Source organism: Pezoporus occidentalis, unplaced genomic scaffold (genome assembly GCF_034315485.1).
Source record: "Pezoporus occidentalis ecotype Australia unplaced genomic scaffold, CSIRO_AGI_Poc_V1 ctg33, whole genome shotgun sequence".
In the NCBI taxonomy this organism is placed as follows: Eukaryota; Metazoa; Chordata; class Aves; order Psittaciformes; family Psittacidae; genus Pezoporus; species Pezoporus occidentalis.
Genome location: NW_026915268.1, coordinates 621,335 through 639,499, shown reverse-complemented (window position 1 = coordinate 639,499; position 18,165 = coordinate 621,335). Strand labels below are relative to the sequence as shown.

The following is an 18,165-nucleotide window of genomic DNA, read 5'->3' as shown; positions in this document are numbered from 1 at the left end:
TTGAGAACAGGTGATCATGAAATTTAGAATGTCTGCAGGCTGACAGCCATAGGAACAGATGGAAATAGAATTCAGACTGAAGTAGAAAGGAAATAAAGTAAAAAAGCAGAAGGTCTTAGAGTTTAGCGCACATATGATCCTCTGTACTATACATATGTAGGTGTGAATACAAAAATAAAAGGAAAAACCAAGCCCTACACATGCAAAGGAATGTGTGGATTAAAATGTCACAGAACTCTATAATGTTCAAGTCAATTAGCCCAATTCTTGCTTGTTTTTCAGATTTCTAAGTGGAGATAAAGCCTTACTCTACTGATGTGGTCCAGAATAAATTACTTCCAAAAGGGAGAACAATGGAGCAATAAAAAAATCCAACACAGTGTCAATACGAGTGAGATTTGCATAATTAGAATTTTGTACAGCATCTAGCTCTATGATCCAAGTTCTCTTGAGCTGCACAGTTACATTAGAGTGATGAAGAAAGGAAGTTAAATGATGTGACTAAGACGAATGAGGAAGGGAGAGGGTTGCCATGTCCCTTGTAGTTATGGTCGTGTGGATATGAAACATTCACAGTTTCCACTGATATTCCTGTATTTGTGGAACTGCTATGGAAGAAGAGAGCTGAAGTACATAAGCCATCAAAAAGCCTTACACTGCTGTAACATTCTGATTTTCCATGAGAAAGTCTCCCAGCCCAGTTAAAACAGCAGAAGTTTTAGGATATCAGTAAGCCCTCCAGAGCTAGGTGCCTAACTGCCTCTGAATCTGTAAGCATAGCAGGGTAAGACTAATAGGCTCTTCCTGGTATTACAAAGGCATTTGGAGGTTACATTCATTAAAGGCTGAAAGGTGCGGGGTATAATCAGGCAATGAGAGCTATGTGGGCCCTTTTCTTAGATTGTTGCCACCTGGGAGTTAAGAGAGAAACTCAGAATCCTCTGATTTCCCCTGGCCTGTTTGAGTGAGTTTGCAGGTCTCGGTTAAAACTCAAGAGCATAGTATTTAAAAAACCTTGTCATAATAGGCAGACTTGATGGAAGACTCAACAGAAAAGTAAGGATTCTTGTTTCTCTCTTTAAAAAAACCCTACTTTTTCTGCTCTGCTAGAAGTGTGCTAAACTGGAATTCTGTGAGCAGATTTCATTTCATTAATCCAGTATAAAAATGTCAATGTGTTAGCTGATTTTATGTGTGTCTCTAAAGTCCTTCCTCCCATTGTCCTTCTCAAATCTGTGAGTCTGTGTTAGCACAATATGACTAATCCTATGCAGGTCAATGGTATTTCAGCCAGTTTTTCTCAACATGAGCACATGGATAATTTGTATTGTCACAGAAAACAAGTTTTGTTATCCTCCAACAGAGGCGCAGGAAAATTGTGAGGACACAGCTTTGGATATGTCTGCAATATTCAGGTTAACCTATTAATAAAAACTGTTTAGGCTAGCATGCTGCCTTTGTGTGTCTAGCAGAGTGTGATATTCAATACCAGTTACTGGCAGATATGATCAAATTGCAGGTTTTTGTTAGTGACTGCCTCTTTCACATGGACCCTTTCCTATTCTACTTGTTTCTCATGACAACATTTGCTTACTGAAAGTAGTCCTTTATAACTTTGCATTTCATTTAAAACAATCTTCTTGGAGGTCTGTGTGTTCTCTGCATAGGGCAGGACTGAAGACAAACACATCCTGAGTACCCTGTTTTCTTGTATTTAATATCACAGTGATGTGTGACAAGTATATTGTTGAATTATTTGTATGTGGCTATTATAGACTTAATAGAGCTAATTACAAACATGGAGAATGAGAAAAAGTTTAATGTGAATGTCTTTTGTGATTTGCAATTGTGAAGCAGAATTTCATGGTACTATGGTTATGAGGATCACCTGAAAGCTTAGGAACAATTCTGTGGTAACAGCTGTCATGCTTATTTTAAATTACAATTAAATTTGTCCATTCCATCATAGGATTTAGTGTGTCTGTGTGGACAGCTGTTTAAAGAAGTAGCATAGCATCATTTGAACTACAGAAGTGTGTTTTCTACTTAGGAAACTGCTTCAATTTGTTATTTCATATTCTCATTATTGTGAGATGGAAATGGAGGTTTTTTCTTACAATTATTAAGTACTTTCCTACCTTAAGAGTTGCAAGACAAACTGCTTCTATGAATGAAATTGACAGACACATATCAGTTATAGCAAGTATTTACAATGCAAGGTAGACAATAACCATTTTTTTCCTGTAGTAAGGGGAACATCATTGAATGAGGTATGGGAGTTCATCAGATTGCTGCAGTTCTGTGCTTTGGTGTAAAGTGTGGTAAGTGGTATAAGTTTCAGAGCCAGGGTGTTCAACACTGTGGTCAAATAGTACAATAAATATAGAGGAATATAATTTGCATCTAACATCTTTCAGCGTAAGCTTGGCAAATGTAATTCTCGCCCCTAGGGAATGGTGTGTTCAGAGAGAATTTTAAAGCACCTAGCAAAACATCTATATTTTTATTTCTATAGACTTGACAGTGGTGGCGCTTTGCTGTACATATTCTCATGGGTTTCTCACAGTATTTCTATTATCTCAGTATTCTATGATTGTTCCTTATCAGAGGATGAAAGAGAGACACATCGTTTTTTAGCAGGGCTTTTAGGGAAAAGGATAATGACAGCACTAACTTCCTGTACATGGAGTAGTATAACTTTCCTTGGCTTTTCTAAAAATTTACAGTCCATTTTCTAAAGGTATCTTTAAAGTAGCTAGAGAATAAAAAGAGGATTTCCAGGGGGAATTTGAAGGGCATACGTGCTTCTATTCTGTATTGTATTGTTCAGTGTTTCTGCTCTGATTTCTGGTATGTGGTACTCTGAATTGACTGCTGCCTAAACTTCTTTTTTAACAAAGAATGTCTACAGTCATACCCACCAATGTAAGATGCTGCTCACTAATGGTCTAATCCATTAAAATATCCTTCTCTGTGTAGTTGCTGACAATCCAGATAAAGAAATCTCTATCTTTAGCCTCCCACAAGCTATGGTGTCAGACTGCTGCCTCTATTCCCTACCTTCTAGTTTTCTCATCTTATTTTACTGATTGCTCTCCATCCCAATTTTGTAAAAGTAATAGGTTAAAAAATCTTAAATGCTAACTTTTCTTCCTTTTCTTATTTGTTTTGTATAATCCTTATTATATTATAAAATGATGTTAGGGAGAAAGCATATGAGCAGAGGTGAGTGGACAGCAATCTTCATAAGATGCAAAGGCTAGCAGGGTGAAGAAATTGATAACTAGATTAACCACACATCAGATCAATTATTTGACTGTACTGTAACCGTTGTTTGTTATAATTTAGGTACCCTCTACTGTCTGTTATGATTCCAGCCCACCTCTCACTGCTCTTTTGGCAGTCGTAGCTCTGCTTTCTGGATAGAAACCCACGTAGCAGATGATGATTGGAATAGGGATGAAAAGCAAAAGGGATGGAGGAGTGAGCAAGAGGGGAGAAAGAGGTTTGAGGGAGAGAATGAATCACGCTGATTCAAATGAAGGAGGACAAACAAGGAGGATGAAACAGCAGGGAGAGAAACCACATGAAGTCTTTAACCTGTAATGAATCAGTTATTCCACACCATGGAAAATACCAGAAATGTCATTACATTGCTATGCAAGTCAAAATGTCTTTCAGAGATTGCTCTGGGGGGAGAGGAAGAAGTCCACCGTGATCTAAGAGTAATGTGATTTCATGCAACTACTTGCGTGTCAGCTTAATTTAAGGTAAATGCCTCTCAAAGTACTGGAGAAAAATACCTAATGAAATTAAAATATTTTTTTTTGTGAATACTGGAAGAGGAATACGTTCTAAAACTTAGCTGTAATTGAGGAATAAATCTCTCAGTGCCTTGCATGTTAATATGCAGGCAGTTTAATTAAAACTATACATTTTTTTTTTGAGATTTCAGGGTGGATTATGGGTATTGCACCAAAATAAGGGTTCTTAATATCTTGTTTGGATATCCAAAATTCAATTACTATTGGCATTCATTAGAAAAATAAAGATCTAAGTTCTTTCTGCTTTGTTTTCATTAAAAATTAAGAGATAACCATTAGAATCCTTTTGTAATATTCACATTATTCAGTTTTTTGAAAATGCTTGCCAATATAATTTTCTAGCTAAGGATATTCATAAAAGATTAGAAGAGAGAAATGAGCACATTAAAAGTATCTCTCTATATAAATGAAGAGATGTATGTATAATATATACTGTGTAATATGTATAATTATCTATAATAATACATATAATATATATATATATACAAAATCCAGTCCTTCTAAGATATTGCAGAACTGTGCATGAGCCATGATAATACTGGGAGGATGTTACAGAATTGTTACAAGAAAGACGTATACCTCCTGTAGCAAGATGGTTAAAGAAGGTGGTTTGCTGGAAAATGGTAGTCTACAATCCTGTTATAGTGCAGTAGACGGAAGCACATAGGCATTTCAATACAAAGCAGTGAAATGATGATTTATCTGGTAAAACATGCATGTAAATTTTCAGATACTGAAAAATACCATTTCTGACACAGTTTTGTCTGTGTATGTATGAGGCATGGTTGTTTTTTTTTTTTCTTACTTGAGAGTTGTAAAAGATTTACAGCTATTGCTAACACACAAGGCATGATGATAGCCTGAATTACCCTAGGTAAAGATAATGTGCAATTTATTGATTTTTTTTTTTTTTTTTAATTTTTTTTATTTAGGGAAAGAACAGTGCTAGTCTACAGAAATTACATACAACATTTTCTAGACATTGAGATTTTGTTTTCCAATATCTCTTCATTCACTTAAAAAGCCCCCCAAAACCAAAACACAACAAAAACCCCAAACACCTCAAAATCCTTCACTCTAAATTCATAAGTAAAACCTTCAAGAAAACATGTTCAGTGATGGCTTTCTCACCCTGCAGTGTTTCTGAATAAAGTTTTCATTTTTCTGTGCTGTCTGTCCTTCTGTGATATTTATGGAATTTGTGTGGAATATGGTATGGAAGATGATTGGGTAAATGGCTGATAATAAGTTCTCTTTTACTTTCTTTTTTTTTTTTTTCTTCCTCCAAAAATGGGAAGAGTGATTTTTGCAATGAATATTACAAAATATTCAGTAAATAACATTTTATTATTATTTTAATTTTATTATTATTATTATCATTATTTTGAATCTAATTTTTTGGAGAAAGATTTTCAGTTAATTTTTTAAGAACTGCATATAACAGAAGGCTTGCCCAAAAGTTCCATAGGAATTTAAATACATTATAAGATCAAGTTCTTATTCCCAGTTTTTCTGTGGATTTTCAAAGAAATGAAACTAATCTATACTCTGCCAACTGCCTAAGAGATAAACTAATTCCCATAGGTTATGAGCATTTGGCTTTGCTTTTCTTGTATCTATTGGAACTGCCATGCAAGTCACCTACAATTTTAATCCACATCTGTATACATATTTCATCTTTCATTTATGAAATTCATTCTGTTGTGTCATGAGAACCAAGTTAATACTGCTGTTACAGCCCATAACCACTTCTCAAGAATAAAATATCTTGAATAAGTATAAACAAGGGTAATAGCCTCTTGGGATGTTTGGGTTATATTGCAAGTGAAATGCTATAATGCAATTCCTGTCTATTGTAGCTACTGGTTTCACTATTCAGTCTCAGTGTGTGTGGTAATGCATGCTTTATATAGTTAAATAATAGGACATAGTATTAAAAAGTACGTTTATGGTGGTGAGCTAACACATAGTTGTGCTGAGTTTTTAGTTTAGGATCTATCTCTGTTCTAAAATTTTGGGACAGATTTCTGCAGCTGTTTAGTCTTGAAAGATGTAAATACCCCTCTAGCAAACATTCTCCAAAGCTTATATATGTCTAACTACCTCATTGAGCATTGGGCATGTTTTTATTCTACTTACCAGCTCTGTAAACTGTCAGGTATGCATCTAGTTTTAATTGTCACCTAAATGCTTTTCAGTGGCAAATATGCATTGAATTTAAAGAAAAAGAAAAAAAAAATGAATGCCTGTACTGGAAAATAGATGCAATATGAATTTCATGGGTGTGAAGCATACACAGATTTGTTTGATATCGGTGGCAGCTGAGGTTCCTCAGCATCTCTAAAAATGAAGCAAAAGAACAGTTACCATGGAAATAATATTTTTGTAAGTGCTAACTTAGGTGGAAGACAGGTCAAGATAAAATGTTTCAGAAAAAGAATATATTTTTCCTTTCTGGAATATTTTCTTTTTAAGTCAATTTCAGGCCTAGTTTAATCCTTTTGTGTAGTTTGAGTTGGAAAAAAAACTATTTGCACTAATCACAATTAGTCCGTATGTTCAGTCTAGTCTGGAAGCACACCTATTTTAAAAGCAAATGGTACATGTAGTTTTTTAGTTAAAGACAAGATATCACGAAATTAACTAGAAATGCAAAATTGAAGGAATATACACTGTAAATGGTGATGTTGAGCTGCATTTCTAATTAATTGTGGTTTTATATATACACAGATAAAACATCATTCTAAATTGTGTAGAGCATCGTATTTGCATGAAATGTTGCGAATACTTTTTATAGAGGTGTAAATTGCTCAGAGTGAAAACGGGAAAAAAACCCTACATAATCTAAAATCTTGGTAACACAATACTGATATTACTGTTACTTTATGTTATTTCAGTTATGTTTGTGTTCTGTATTTGTTAAAGGGAAAAAAAAGGTCATGTGAACCATATTAAAGAATTATTTGTTAGGTGTGTATCTCAGGCTTTGTCTTTATCAGCTGATAGAGCAGATGACAGAGGTATTCCTTCGTACAGGAGGCACCTAGAAACTCATGTCCAATTTGCAGTCAGTGAGACTGTAAAGTAACTGCTGTCCAGCCCTCCTGTGAGCTGTGTCTGCCAGAAGCACTTCCTTTTGCTTTCCTTAGACTGCTGAGTGTCAAGGGTTACATTAGCATTTTAGATTTAATCTGTTAGTACCACCCAGTGTTGAATTACAGTCTACTATAGAATTTTAGCTGTTTTGGCAAGAATGGCCTGTAAATTACAAAGCTGTTGTCACTAACAGTGAGAACATTTCTAGGATGGCCAGCTAAGTATAGAAAGTCCCATTTCTGTTGGCTTTTTTTTTTTCCCTCCCAAACTAGTAACCTCTATTTTGAGTAAGCTTATGATAGCATCACAGAGGATATGCCTTGATTTCTTCAGTAGCTGGGCTTTTGTTTAGAGAGGTCTCAACCTGGTTGAGTTGACAGTACTGCTAGTTCAGCTTGCTTGCTTGTAGCAGAGTCCGTAAATAATCCAGCAAGTTCCCTGATGATGAAATGGAGTGAGAGTCAAGCTGTAGGCAGTATGAGCCATCAAGAGGTTTGAGGTTGATTAGAAAGCAACCCACAAGGTGAATGTGAAATGATGAATGTACCAATAACACATCTGTATTGCAGGAAGGAAGTACAAGGTGGAGTTTACTTCCCTTACATCCCCATTTTGTAATCTTATTTTCTTACTAAGGTAACTCGCTAGTTTGTGAGAGCTTGCAAGGGAACTAGGACACTTGTAGTTGTAGGTGACAACAGGGGTCAGCCAGGAATCTGGAATATGCTAGGTACTGCAAAATTGTCAATAGAGATTCATATACAAAATACCAGAGAGATCCAAGAGAATCAAACAGTACAGGAATACAGATTTGGAGACTCCTTTCTTTTACAAGGAACGACATGGAACTGACAAGGGGTACAAGTTACTACCAGGGAAGTTCCAGTTGTTCAGAAGAGGAGGTTTTTTTCACAGTGAGAAAAATCATTGTATTATCTTCCCAAGGAAGTGGTGGATTCTTTAGTGTCGGCTGGACAGCATTCTAGGACATCTGTCCAAGACAATGCTTTGCCAAGAAAGGCTGGATCAGATGATTCTTGAGGTCCCTTTCAACTTGGTATTATATGATTCTGTGATGCACCATTTTCATGAAATCAGTTCTTTGTTCTTTGAGCAACTTGCTTCTGCCATCAGCCAGCTTCCTAGAACTTGGCAGCTCAGCATGCAGCAGGCAGGTATGGGCTTCTTCCAGGACTTACTTATACCACGAGATTAATCCCACATGTTGTGAGAAGGAAGACAAGGAAGCATCTTGTTGTATACACATTGTGGTGTGTTCTTCACCCATAATAAAGAGCTAAAACCTTAGCCTTTATTTGCTTACCCTGTCAGGATAGCCCATTTGGGCAGATGCAGAGGAGACCAGTGGAAACTTCAACTCCTGTTAATAGAGATGGAGTCCCATTTCTCAAACACTCCTCATGCAAACTCATGATTGTAAAAGGAAGGTGCCAAATTCTTCCCTTCTCTCCAGCTGACCCCAAAATCTGCCACTTTCTTTCTTTTCATTAGGCTTTTTGAGGTTCTGTCCTGGGTTCAGCAGTAGCAGTCATTTTTCCCCTTCTTGGTAGCTGGTGTAGTGCAGTGTTTTGACTTTCAGCTCGGGAACAGAGCTGATAACAAGCGATGTTTTGGTTTGGCCAAGGACTTTGTGAGCCTCATGCTCTGCCAGGGAGGAGGGGAAGCCAGGAGGAAGCAGAGACAGGACAGCTGACCCAAACTGACCAAAGAGGTATTCCATACCACAGCACGTCATGCCCAGGATGTAACTGGGAGTTAGCGGGAAGGGCTGGGAGACTGCGGGGTTGGAGGAGGTATCGGTCAGAGCTTGGTCGGGCTGGGGGGGGCCGAGTTATCAGTCGGCTGGTGGTGAGATGATGTATTCTCTTCCCTTGTTATTTCCTTTATCATTATTATCACTGGTGGTAGCAGTAGTGATTTGTGTTATACCTTAGTTACTAAACTGTTCTTATCTCAACCTGTGGGAGTTGCATTTTTTTTGATTCTCCTCTCCGTCCCTCCGAGAGCAGGGGGAGGGCAAGAAAAGGGGGGGGAAGTGAGCAAACGAATTACCTGACTGGGTTTAAACCACGACAGGTTCCTTGTCACTTGCAGGAAAAGCCATTTGAATAATGTTTTCCAATGCATCTATTAATCAGCTCCCTTTTCTTTCATAAAGAGGAGTAAACATGACTGAAAATGGATTCTGCTTGCATTTTAAAGAGCAAAGGCTTTGAGGGATCCTGCTACTTAGATGCAGCGTACATAATGTGACAGAGAGGTTGCAGTAATTAGTGTTCTCTTTCATTAAATATGTAACTTGGTGAGATTGTTTCCTTTTTCTTAGAAAAAGCTCATAGCCTGTAATGAAGACCATTTCTATGACACAAAATATTTAAATAGCGCTTCAGTAAAGTGGGTGAGGATATCAGTCCTGACTGGAATATTTTGCTTTCTTTGAATCATAGAATAGAATCGTAGAATAGTTAGGGTTGGAAAGGAGCTTAAGATCATCAAGTTCCAGCCCCCCTGCCGTGGGCAGGGACACCTTGCGCTAAATCGTATCACCCAAGGCCTCGTCCAACCTCGTCTTGAACACTGCCAGGGATGGAGCATTCACAACCTCCCTGGGCAACCCATTCCAGTGCCTCACCACCCTAACAGGAAAGAATTTCCTCCTTATATCCAATCTAAACTTCCCCTGTTTAAGTTTTAACCCGTTACCCTTTGTCCTGTCACTACAGTCCCTAATGAAGAGTCCCTCTCCAGCATCCCTATAGGCCCCCTTCAAATACTGGAAGGCTGCTATGAGGTCTTCACACAGCCTTCTCTTCTCCAGGCTGAACAGCCCCAACTTCCTCAGCACAGGACAGAACCCCCCAGGCACAATGGGGAAGTGAGACTGGTAGAAGGCACATGGGAAGCACCAGTTAAGGCACAGGTGTGTGCTCCTGGCTAGTCCTGTTACCTTACCTTAGCATCTGACCCATCCTGATAATGACAGGTTACTCTGTGGACTAAAGAGTGAGCCCTCAGCAGGCACGTGCATATTTGCTCATTGTTGATGGCATTCAGGATCTTTTGGGGTCCTGACTTCTATTACTCTGGCTTACCCACCCCTGCTAGAGCCTATCATATGGATTTAAAATAAGGATGTAGTAGGGAGCATAGTTAGAACAGAGCAGCATTATATGACCAGTTCACCTCAGGGAGGGAGGGGAGAGGATCTGATGGAGCTGTTTATGAAGAGCAGGATTCTTATTTCATGCTGCAAATGTATAAAATAGATTTAGGAGGAAAGGTGGTTAGAGCAGTAAAAAGATTTGGACATCCTGAAACAGACAAAAGACAAGTTTAGAGGAATTAATCTGTGAAAAATAATTAGCTGTTAAGTTCTTAGGAAAATGCTTTTCTCCATCACTTTTATCATTCTCTGTTTTGTTTTCAACTGTACCTGTAAGCAACATGCTATTTTTATGCTATAAAGTGCATGTTTCTTCCCAGAACAGTAGCATGAAACTGCCTCTGGAGTAGAAGTACTGTGGCTGTTTCTTAGAAATGAGGCTTCTTTTTCCACTGCTAGTTATTCTGTCATGTCTAAAATTAATTCTGGCACAGTTCTGATTTATACTCTCTTTTGGAGAGGGGGGTGTGGTAAGCTCAGTTTTGGGTAAATAAGTTGAGTAAAATAAGAATACATCAAATGATAAGCAACACGAAACAGTAACTCTAATTAGTATTTATTTTACAGAGTATTCTATTTAATTGCAACTGGAGAGAAAGACTGCTTTGCAGCCATAAATTGCAGCCTTCCTCAGTTATCCTGGTACTCTAAGATCTTCAAAAATTGTTCTTTTTGGCTATGAAAATGTTATCAGAATATTTCTGTAGTACTTTGTACCTTTAATAAGAGTATTTAAAACAAAAAATCAACACTATTAATACAAAATAAAAAGTCTTGCGGGACTACAATTAGAGTTTTGCAGTTTTGCTTTCCAATGTGTACTAATGTCTCTTAATCATTGTGTACGGACTTGCTGTTAAGTGCTTAAACTTGGGAATTCCTATGCAGAAAGTCTGTAAGTTTCTGTCATTGTTGCATGTTCTATCATAGTAAAGGCAAAGATTTTCAATTAACATACAATCCGCATTAAAATGATTTGCTTTTCTTATAATGCATTTATCCTTCTATGTAAAGAATTTTAAAGCAGCTTTACCTAGATCGTTCTTCAATCAGTTAATGCAGTAGACATCTAATTAAAAAATAAAACAAAACAAAACAAAAACCCAACAAACCGAATTACAAACATAAACACAACCTCAGTTTATGTAGAAACAACGTAAGCAATAGCCTGGGGTTCCTCTGTTAGAGTATAATAGAAATGCCCAGCAGATTTCAGGAGCATAAATTTCAATGGAAGACTCAAGCATATGCAGAGTAACATCTTCAAAATGTATTAAGTAATTCAGTCTTGAAATATAACAAAAATAATGCTTTGATGCAAATCCTGTTGCATTCATGAGATTTTACATAGTCTTTTGAAAACTTGACTTTCATTTGTTTCTGTGTGAAGCAGGAGATTTAAGGTAAAAATTTACCCCAAGCCCAGACTGGGATTCAAATTATCTGCAAGATACAATTTGTTTGAAGTGGGGGCTCTCCAGTAAATCCAATAAATTAGTATTTTTCTCTCTCTGATTTCCAATGCATTGCAGTAATACTTTATTAGTTTTCAGCAGTTCCCAAGAACTTTCAGTGGATTTTCATTCAGAGTATAAATTACTGTAGCACTTCTGGAATATATAGGGGTGGGCTAAGCTTGTGATATTTAAGAAAGAAATTCTGTAGCATTAGAAAAAAATGAAACAACTGCTTTTTCTCTGGCATCTTGTGTTTCCCAGTGTCCAGTACATTAGTCTAGGAAATAATAAGAGCTTTATAGTTGAGGAGTTCATTCTACTATATCGGTCACAGGCACACTGGAATCTTGAATTAAGAGTATCAAAGCATTTGTCAGATCACTGCAGGATAAAATGCTTATACAATGGAGGTATATCAGGCATCCTGTTCCCCCAGGCAGATTTCTTTCTTGCTGCATTTTGGTCCTACTGCAAGATCTGTAAAAGCAGTTCTGGCAAATCTGCAAACAAAGAATTACTATGATCTGGGTGCAGCAAAAAACAATCAGGCTGTAACAAAACATTTTCTAAATCCTCTGAATTTGAGCAACATTTAATCCTTGTTACTTCTGTAAGATGACATCAAGCTGCTTTAAAATGCAGTTGCAATGACTTAGTGGGTGATAATGTTGGAATGGGCGCATTTGGTTTTGAGTCATCACATAACAGAATGAGGCAGGTTTTAGGCAATAATAATGGCAGTCACTGAGAATCTTCAGATTTTTTTGGACTAGCATTTCCCTCTATATCTTTTCCAGGAGAAAGGTGCATGTGTGACTTGATTTGTTTGAGCTGCTACATTGCCATGGAACCTCCCTGTCCTTTTTCCAGCCCTACACATAAAATAGAAACTGATACTGAAAATCCATGGAGGAGACTTTCCTAAAACCAGCAGCAATGAAGAGCTGTGTAACAGACTTGAAGCTTACCTATCAAAATGCTATTTTTTATTTTTTTTTTTGGGGGGGGGGGGGTGTTGATCATTTTCACATTACAAACTTTTGGTCAGTTCTATTTTGGTTCATTGTCTATTACAAAATTTTGTTTCTAATTATATTTTATATTTCCAAGACATTCTACAAAGCCAGAATTATTTGATACAAAAGTGAAAATACAATGTCTTGCTGTCATTTGCATCTGTGAAGATGGAGAAATCTGTATGCAAATTACCATGAATAGATTCAAGGAGCAGCCTGTACATAGAAAAGGAAAGCATAAACAAAAAGAGATTAGAGCCTTGTGGCATATTCTTGATTTGTAAAAATTGTTTTAATGAAGTGCATGAAAGTTAAAATTATTGAATTCATACTTAGACAAAACCAGCAAATTCAGTTTTCAGTGATTAACCGTTGCAAGGTAGACTATTGTTATTATCTGCAGAGCTTGAATGATTAAAAGCCTTATCTAAACTGACCAGGAAGGCAGTTTCTGAAGCACAGGCATGATACCTGGTCTTGGATAAATTACAGAGAAGAGACTGCACCTCATCTGTTACTGTGTATGTGGAAAACTCAAAGCCTGAATATTTGGAGATGAATTTTATCTCCTTAGTTTTCATAGAATCATTTTTTTTATTAAAAATGTTCTTAATGTTTGTTTTTTTGAGGTGCTATTTTGTTGTTGCTGTTCAGTTTTGGTTGTTTTTTTATTTGTTTTTGTTTGTTTGTTTTTAGCACCATTTAGAGAACTAGCTTTGGAGCTTTTTTACGAATTCTAGTTTTTCTACACTTTGATTGCTTAATGTAATGTTTGGTTTTCCCCCTTCCTTCCCACCCAGGTTTTTGATAAGCAAATAAAATGTTAAAATACTGCTCCCAGTGTGCAGGGATTGGCATGGGGATGGTCTTCCCAGGGAGCACATAGTGTTTTGAACCCTTACTGAATGTAGTTCTAAAGTTGCTACTGAAATACAGACAGCATATTATATAGTATGTTATCAGCAGCTTTGTCATCATTACCTAAAGGGTATTACAGCAAACCAAAAAAGCCATTTATATCTTTATGGAAGGAGACTGCAACACATTTTGTGTAAATGTCTATGGGTTAATGAAAGCTTAATTATAGCAAATGAAGAGCACATTTGCAGCCTTCACTGGAGGAAACTAATTAGAAATGGCCAGCCAGAGGAGGCTATAAAGGAACAATCGATAGTGTTAAAGTGGGGAAAATGGCTCATTTTTCTTTTTAAAAAGAGCAAAAAGCAAAAAAGTTATGTTAGTGTTGGAAGTTACATTCTGGTAAGATGATAGATTCTGTTTTCAAGTTTTATAACTGCCAGCATGATCTAAGAGGTCCCATTTACTTTCTAATCTTGACCTAAAGCTTTCAGTTTAGCAGGTGTATCAGTGACCCATAGTGATCTAATTTAAGTGTTATTAGAATTACAGCATTGTAATGTGAGGGTATAAATAATACAAGAAAGAGAACAATTACAACAATTAACCATGGCATGCACCACAGAAAAATCACACTGCAGCAACTTAGAATTCATTTAAAGTAGCAGAGAAATTATTGAGTTGTCAAAACCTAGTGCTGTAGTGTTGCAAAGGAGAAGAAAGCTTGATAGTATTAGAAGAATGAGACTAAAGAGAAACTTTTTGTGACCAGAGAGGCATACAAAAATAAAAGGAACTTATTAGGCAAGAATAAAGTTAAAAGTATGTGAAAAATGCAATATTTTCTTAGACTTGAGTAAGTAATAATGTGTAGATACTGAATTAAAGACCTCTTGATACAAAGGTGAGACTACATAAGCCAACTGTAATGGAAGATTGCCAGTGAGTCTGACATCCCTAGTGACTGACAGTGCAGTAAATGTAAATACCGTTTGAAAAGAACATATCCCTGTGAGAATAAGAATTACGTATTAATGGAGAGGTGGCAAACAAAGCAAGAAATCTCACAGACTTGTAGGTTTAGGTTGGTTTTGTTTCTTGTTTCTGTTGCAAGACAACTTTTAGTGACCAGATATTAACTAAAGTCAGATTGGTACCATGCTAATGATGAGGAAAGACAGGCAAAAACTAAAATTGCCCACATCACCTTGACATATTTGATAGGTCTGGAGACAGATCAGTACTAACTCAAAGGGTGAAGCCTCCATCTTTTCCATTTTTTCTTTTTCTCCATCTTTTCCTTTTCTTTCTTTTTTCTTCTTTTCTCCACCTTTTTCTTTTCTGAAGCCTCATCTTTTCTTGGATGACCATTTCCAAATGTTCATCCTCCATACTGCTGGATGACCAGTATGATAAGTACATGAGTATTTCAAAAGGTGTAATTTTTCTCAGAATTAGTGAGTTCCTTAGTGCATGGTTCTTGTACCTATTTTAACCAGGTCTTAATAACAGAATGATTAAAAAATTGCTCATGTCCTAGTTGAGGTTGTGTCACGCTTTCCCCTCTGCCCTTTTCATTAAGTTAGAATTGCACTGAGCCAGCTTGGCAGCAGGAAGGCACAGGGAACAGATCAGTGTGTTTGAACAGATGATAGGAAAACATGTGCAAATGAAGTGTGCTCCAAAGGCATATTAAGCATTGCAAACAAAGCTGCTGTTTTGGGACTAGGATAAGGACAAAATAAAAATTAATACAGTAATAAGCTGTTCCAGTGAATTCACTGTCTATTCACTTCACGTTCCAGTGAAGTCTGCTGAATGTGGCTGGTTAATACCCTGTGGAAATACATTACGTGGTACCTTACACAGCAAGAAAACCATGATGTAGATTGTATATTCAATACATGAGGCAAGAAATGTAAGGACAGATATTTATACCCTTATATTATGAATAAGGGTAGAAAAGACATAGAACCAGACTGTGTGGCAGGGGCGAGAAGGGCACAATGCGGAATACTCAGCTGCAGAGGCTGATGTGTTTTCATCATGTGATTATTAGTGCTAGATTCAGAGGCTGCTGTTATTCACTCATGGAATACCATCACCCAAGACTACCACACACTTTACACTCCCTAAATACAAAGTGGGATATAAACTTACTGGACAAATAGCTGTTTGGCCAGACTCTACATTTCCTTAGCACTTGAAAAAGAGAAGATATATATGTGGAGTTTTGTAAGTTTTATTGAAATGAGGTGAGCTGGACTTTAGTCCATAATAATATCTAAAAATTAACAAAGCTGATAACCAGAAGTCGGAGACACATCATTGCAGGCGGACTACTTGAGTGTGCTAGAAAGCGTTTATATATTTAATTGTTTTTATGGTTTCAGGTGTGAAAGCAATAAGCTTTATTGTCTCTTCAGATTACTCCTAGTAAGGTCACAGTGCCATAAATTATGTAAGATTCTTTCACTGATGTTTCCCTCCTGTTTTCTCTATTACATTCTTGGCTTCTCATATCCCTATGCGCATTTCCTTGATTTTATTTATTTTTTTTTTTTTTTAAGATCATTGGAGTTGACAATTCTTTTATTATTACACTCAAAATTACAGTCTGTTTTTCTTAACTGTTTTTCTCTTCAGGGCCCAAACCCATGTGATAACTTGAGAACCTTGCTTTTCATTTGAAAAAGTAATTAACTTTTTAGCCTTGATGATTTCAGAGAAAATTTTGAAATTGTAAGGTAAAGACTGAGTAACTATAAAATCCATTTTTGAAGATGTAAAAATTTTTAAACTATTAGCATGATATTTTTCCTTTTTATGCATTTAAGATAAGCAATGTTATTTAAAAAAAGTTTTCGATGCAGATGGCTCTCATGAAACATAGAATCATAGAATCCTAGAATGATTAGGGTGGGAAAGGAGCTTAAGATCATCTTGTTCTAACCTTGCTACCATGGGCAGGAAGACCTCACACTAAGCCGTGCCACCCAAGGCTCTGTCCAACCTGGACTTGAACACTGCCAGGGATGGAGCATTTACGACTTCTCTGGGTAACCCATTCCAGTGCCTCACCACCCTCACAGTAAAGAACTTATATCTAATGGGAACTTCCCCTGCTGAAGTTTAAACCCATTATCTCTTGTCCTATCACTACAGCCCTAATGAAGAGTCCCTCTCCAACATCCTTGTAGGCCCCCTTCTGATACTGGAAGGCTGCTATGAGGTCTCTTCTCCAGGCTGAACAGCCCCGACTTTCTCAGCCTGTCTTCATACAGAAGGTGCTCCAGTCCCCTGATCACCCTCGTGGCCCTCCTCTGGACTTGTTCCAACAGTTCCATGTTCTTCTTATGTTGAGGACACCAGAACTGCACACAATACTCCAGGTGAGGTCTCACGAGAGCAGAGTAGAGGGGCAGGATCACCTCCTTTGACCTGCTGGTCGTGTTCCTTTGCATGCAGCCCAGAGTACGATTGGCTTTCTGGGCTGCGAGCGCACACTGCTGGCTCATGTTCGGTTTTTGTCAGCCAGCACCTCAAGTCCTTCTCCACAGGGCTGCTCTGGTTCACTTCTCTGCCCAACCTGTACCTGGGATTGCCCCGACCCCGACATATCTACATTTCCTTAGTAACAGGTATATGAGTGTGTGAGGTCATCCCTATAGTTAAGTGTAGTCTGCATGGGTCCTGTCTGTTTAATATTTTATGGGTGCATCATTGTCCTGGGTTCAACAGTAGCTGTCATGTTTTTTTTTTTTCCTTTGTGGTAGCTGGTGCAGTGCTGTGTTTTGACTTCCAGCCTGAGAACAGTGTTGGTGAAGTCGATGTTTTCAGTTGTTGCTAAGTGATGTTTACCCTGACCAAGGACTTTGTGAGGCTCATGCTCTGCCAGGGAGGAGGGGAAGCCGGGAGGAAGCAGAGACGGGGCGCCTGACCCGGGCTAGCCAGGGAGGTATTCCAGCCCACAGCACGTCATGGCCGGGGTGGGGGGTGACTGGGAGTTACCCGGAAGGACACGGGCTTCCGGGTGGAACTCGTTTTCTTGGCCGGTGGTATCCTATTCTCTTCCCTTGTTATTTTCCCTTATCATTGTTGTAGTTGATAGTAGCGGTGGTGATTTGTGTTGTACATTGGTTGCTGGACTGTTCTTGTCTCAACCCGTGGGAGTTGCACTTTTTCGATCCTCCTCCCCGTTCCTCCGGGAGCGGGGAAGGGGAGAACCCCGGTGGGGGGGGGACACGGACCTCGATTGTTGTCAGCTCGGCACCACACACTGGGAGTGAGTGAACAAGTTACCTGACTGGGTTTAAACCACGACAATCATGTATTGGACTCTCTGAGTAGTCTCTTGGATGCAGATTTTTCAGGGCAGAGTAATCAAAGTGAAGCATCTTCCTATCTAGGTACATATTTACTTATTTACATATTTACATTTATATTTACTTCTGTGAAAAGTCCTAATCCTACTTCTAGATTTCTTCCAGGGTTGAGGCAGTATTGAACATCTCTTGACATCTGCTCCTTGCCAGAGAAACACTATTTTGTATTTGTCGGAGTAATTATTGTTACAAGCTTGCATAGTAATGCTGTTTCTGGAAACACTGGCCTTTGGATCTTGGAGGGAAACATTCCTTATTTCCAGATTTGTAAAGTAAAAAAAAAAAAAAAAAAAAAAAAAAAAAATCTGTAATATGCTTATTGAGAGAGTATATGCCTACATCTGA

The 18,165-nt window shown here is 37.8% G+C and overlaps 1 long non-coding RNA gene across 1 annotated transcript; it reads left to right on the top strand.

Annotated features, from left to right (window-relative positions):
* The first annotated feature begins 621 nt into the window (after window positions 1-621).
* Window positions 622-11,578, top strand: LOC134169069 (uncharacterized). The gene is made up of 3 exons (XR_009966745.1): window positions 622-1,056; window positions 9,789-9,861; window positions 10,672-11,578. It is a non-coding gene; the product is annotated as an uncharacterized LOC134169069 (long non-coding RNA).
* The last annotated feature ends 6,587 nt before the right edge of the window (window positions 11,579-18,165 follow it).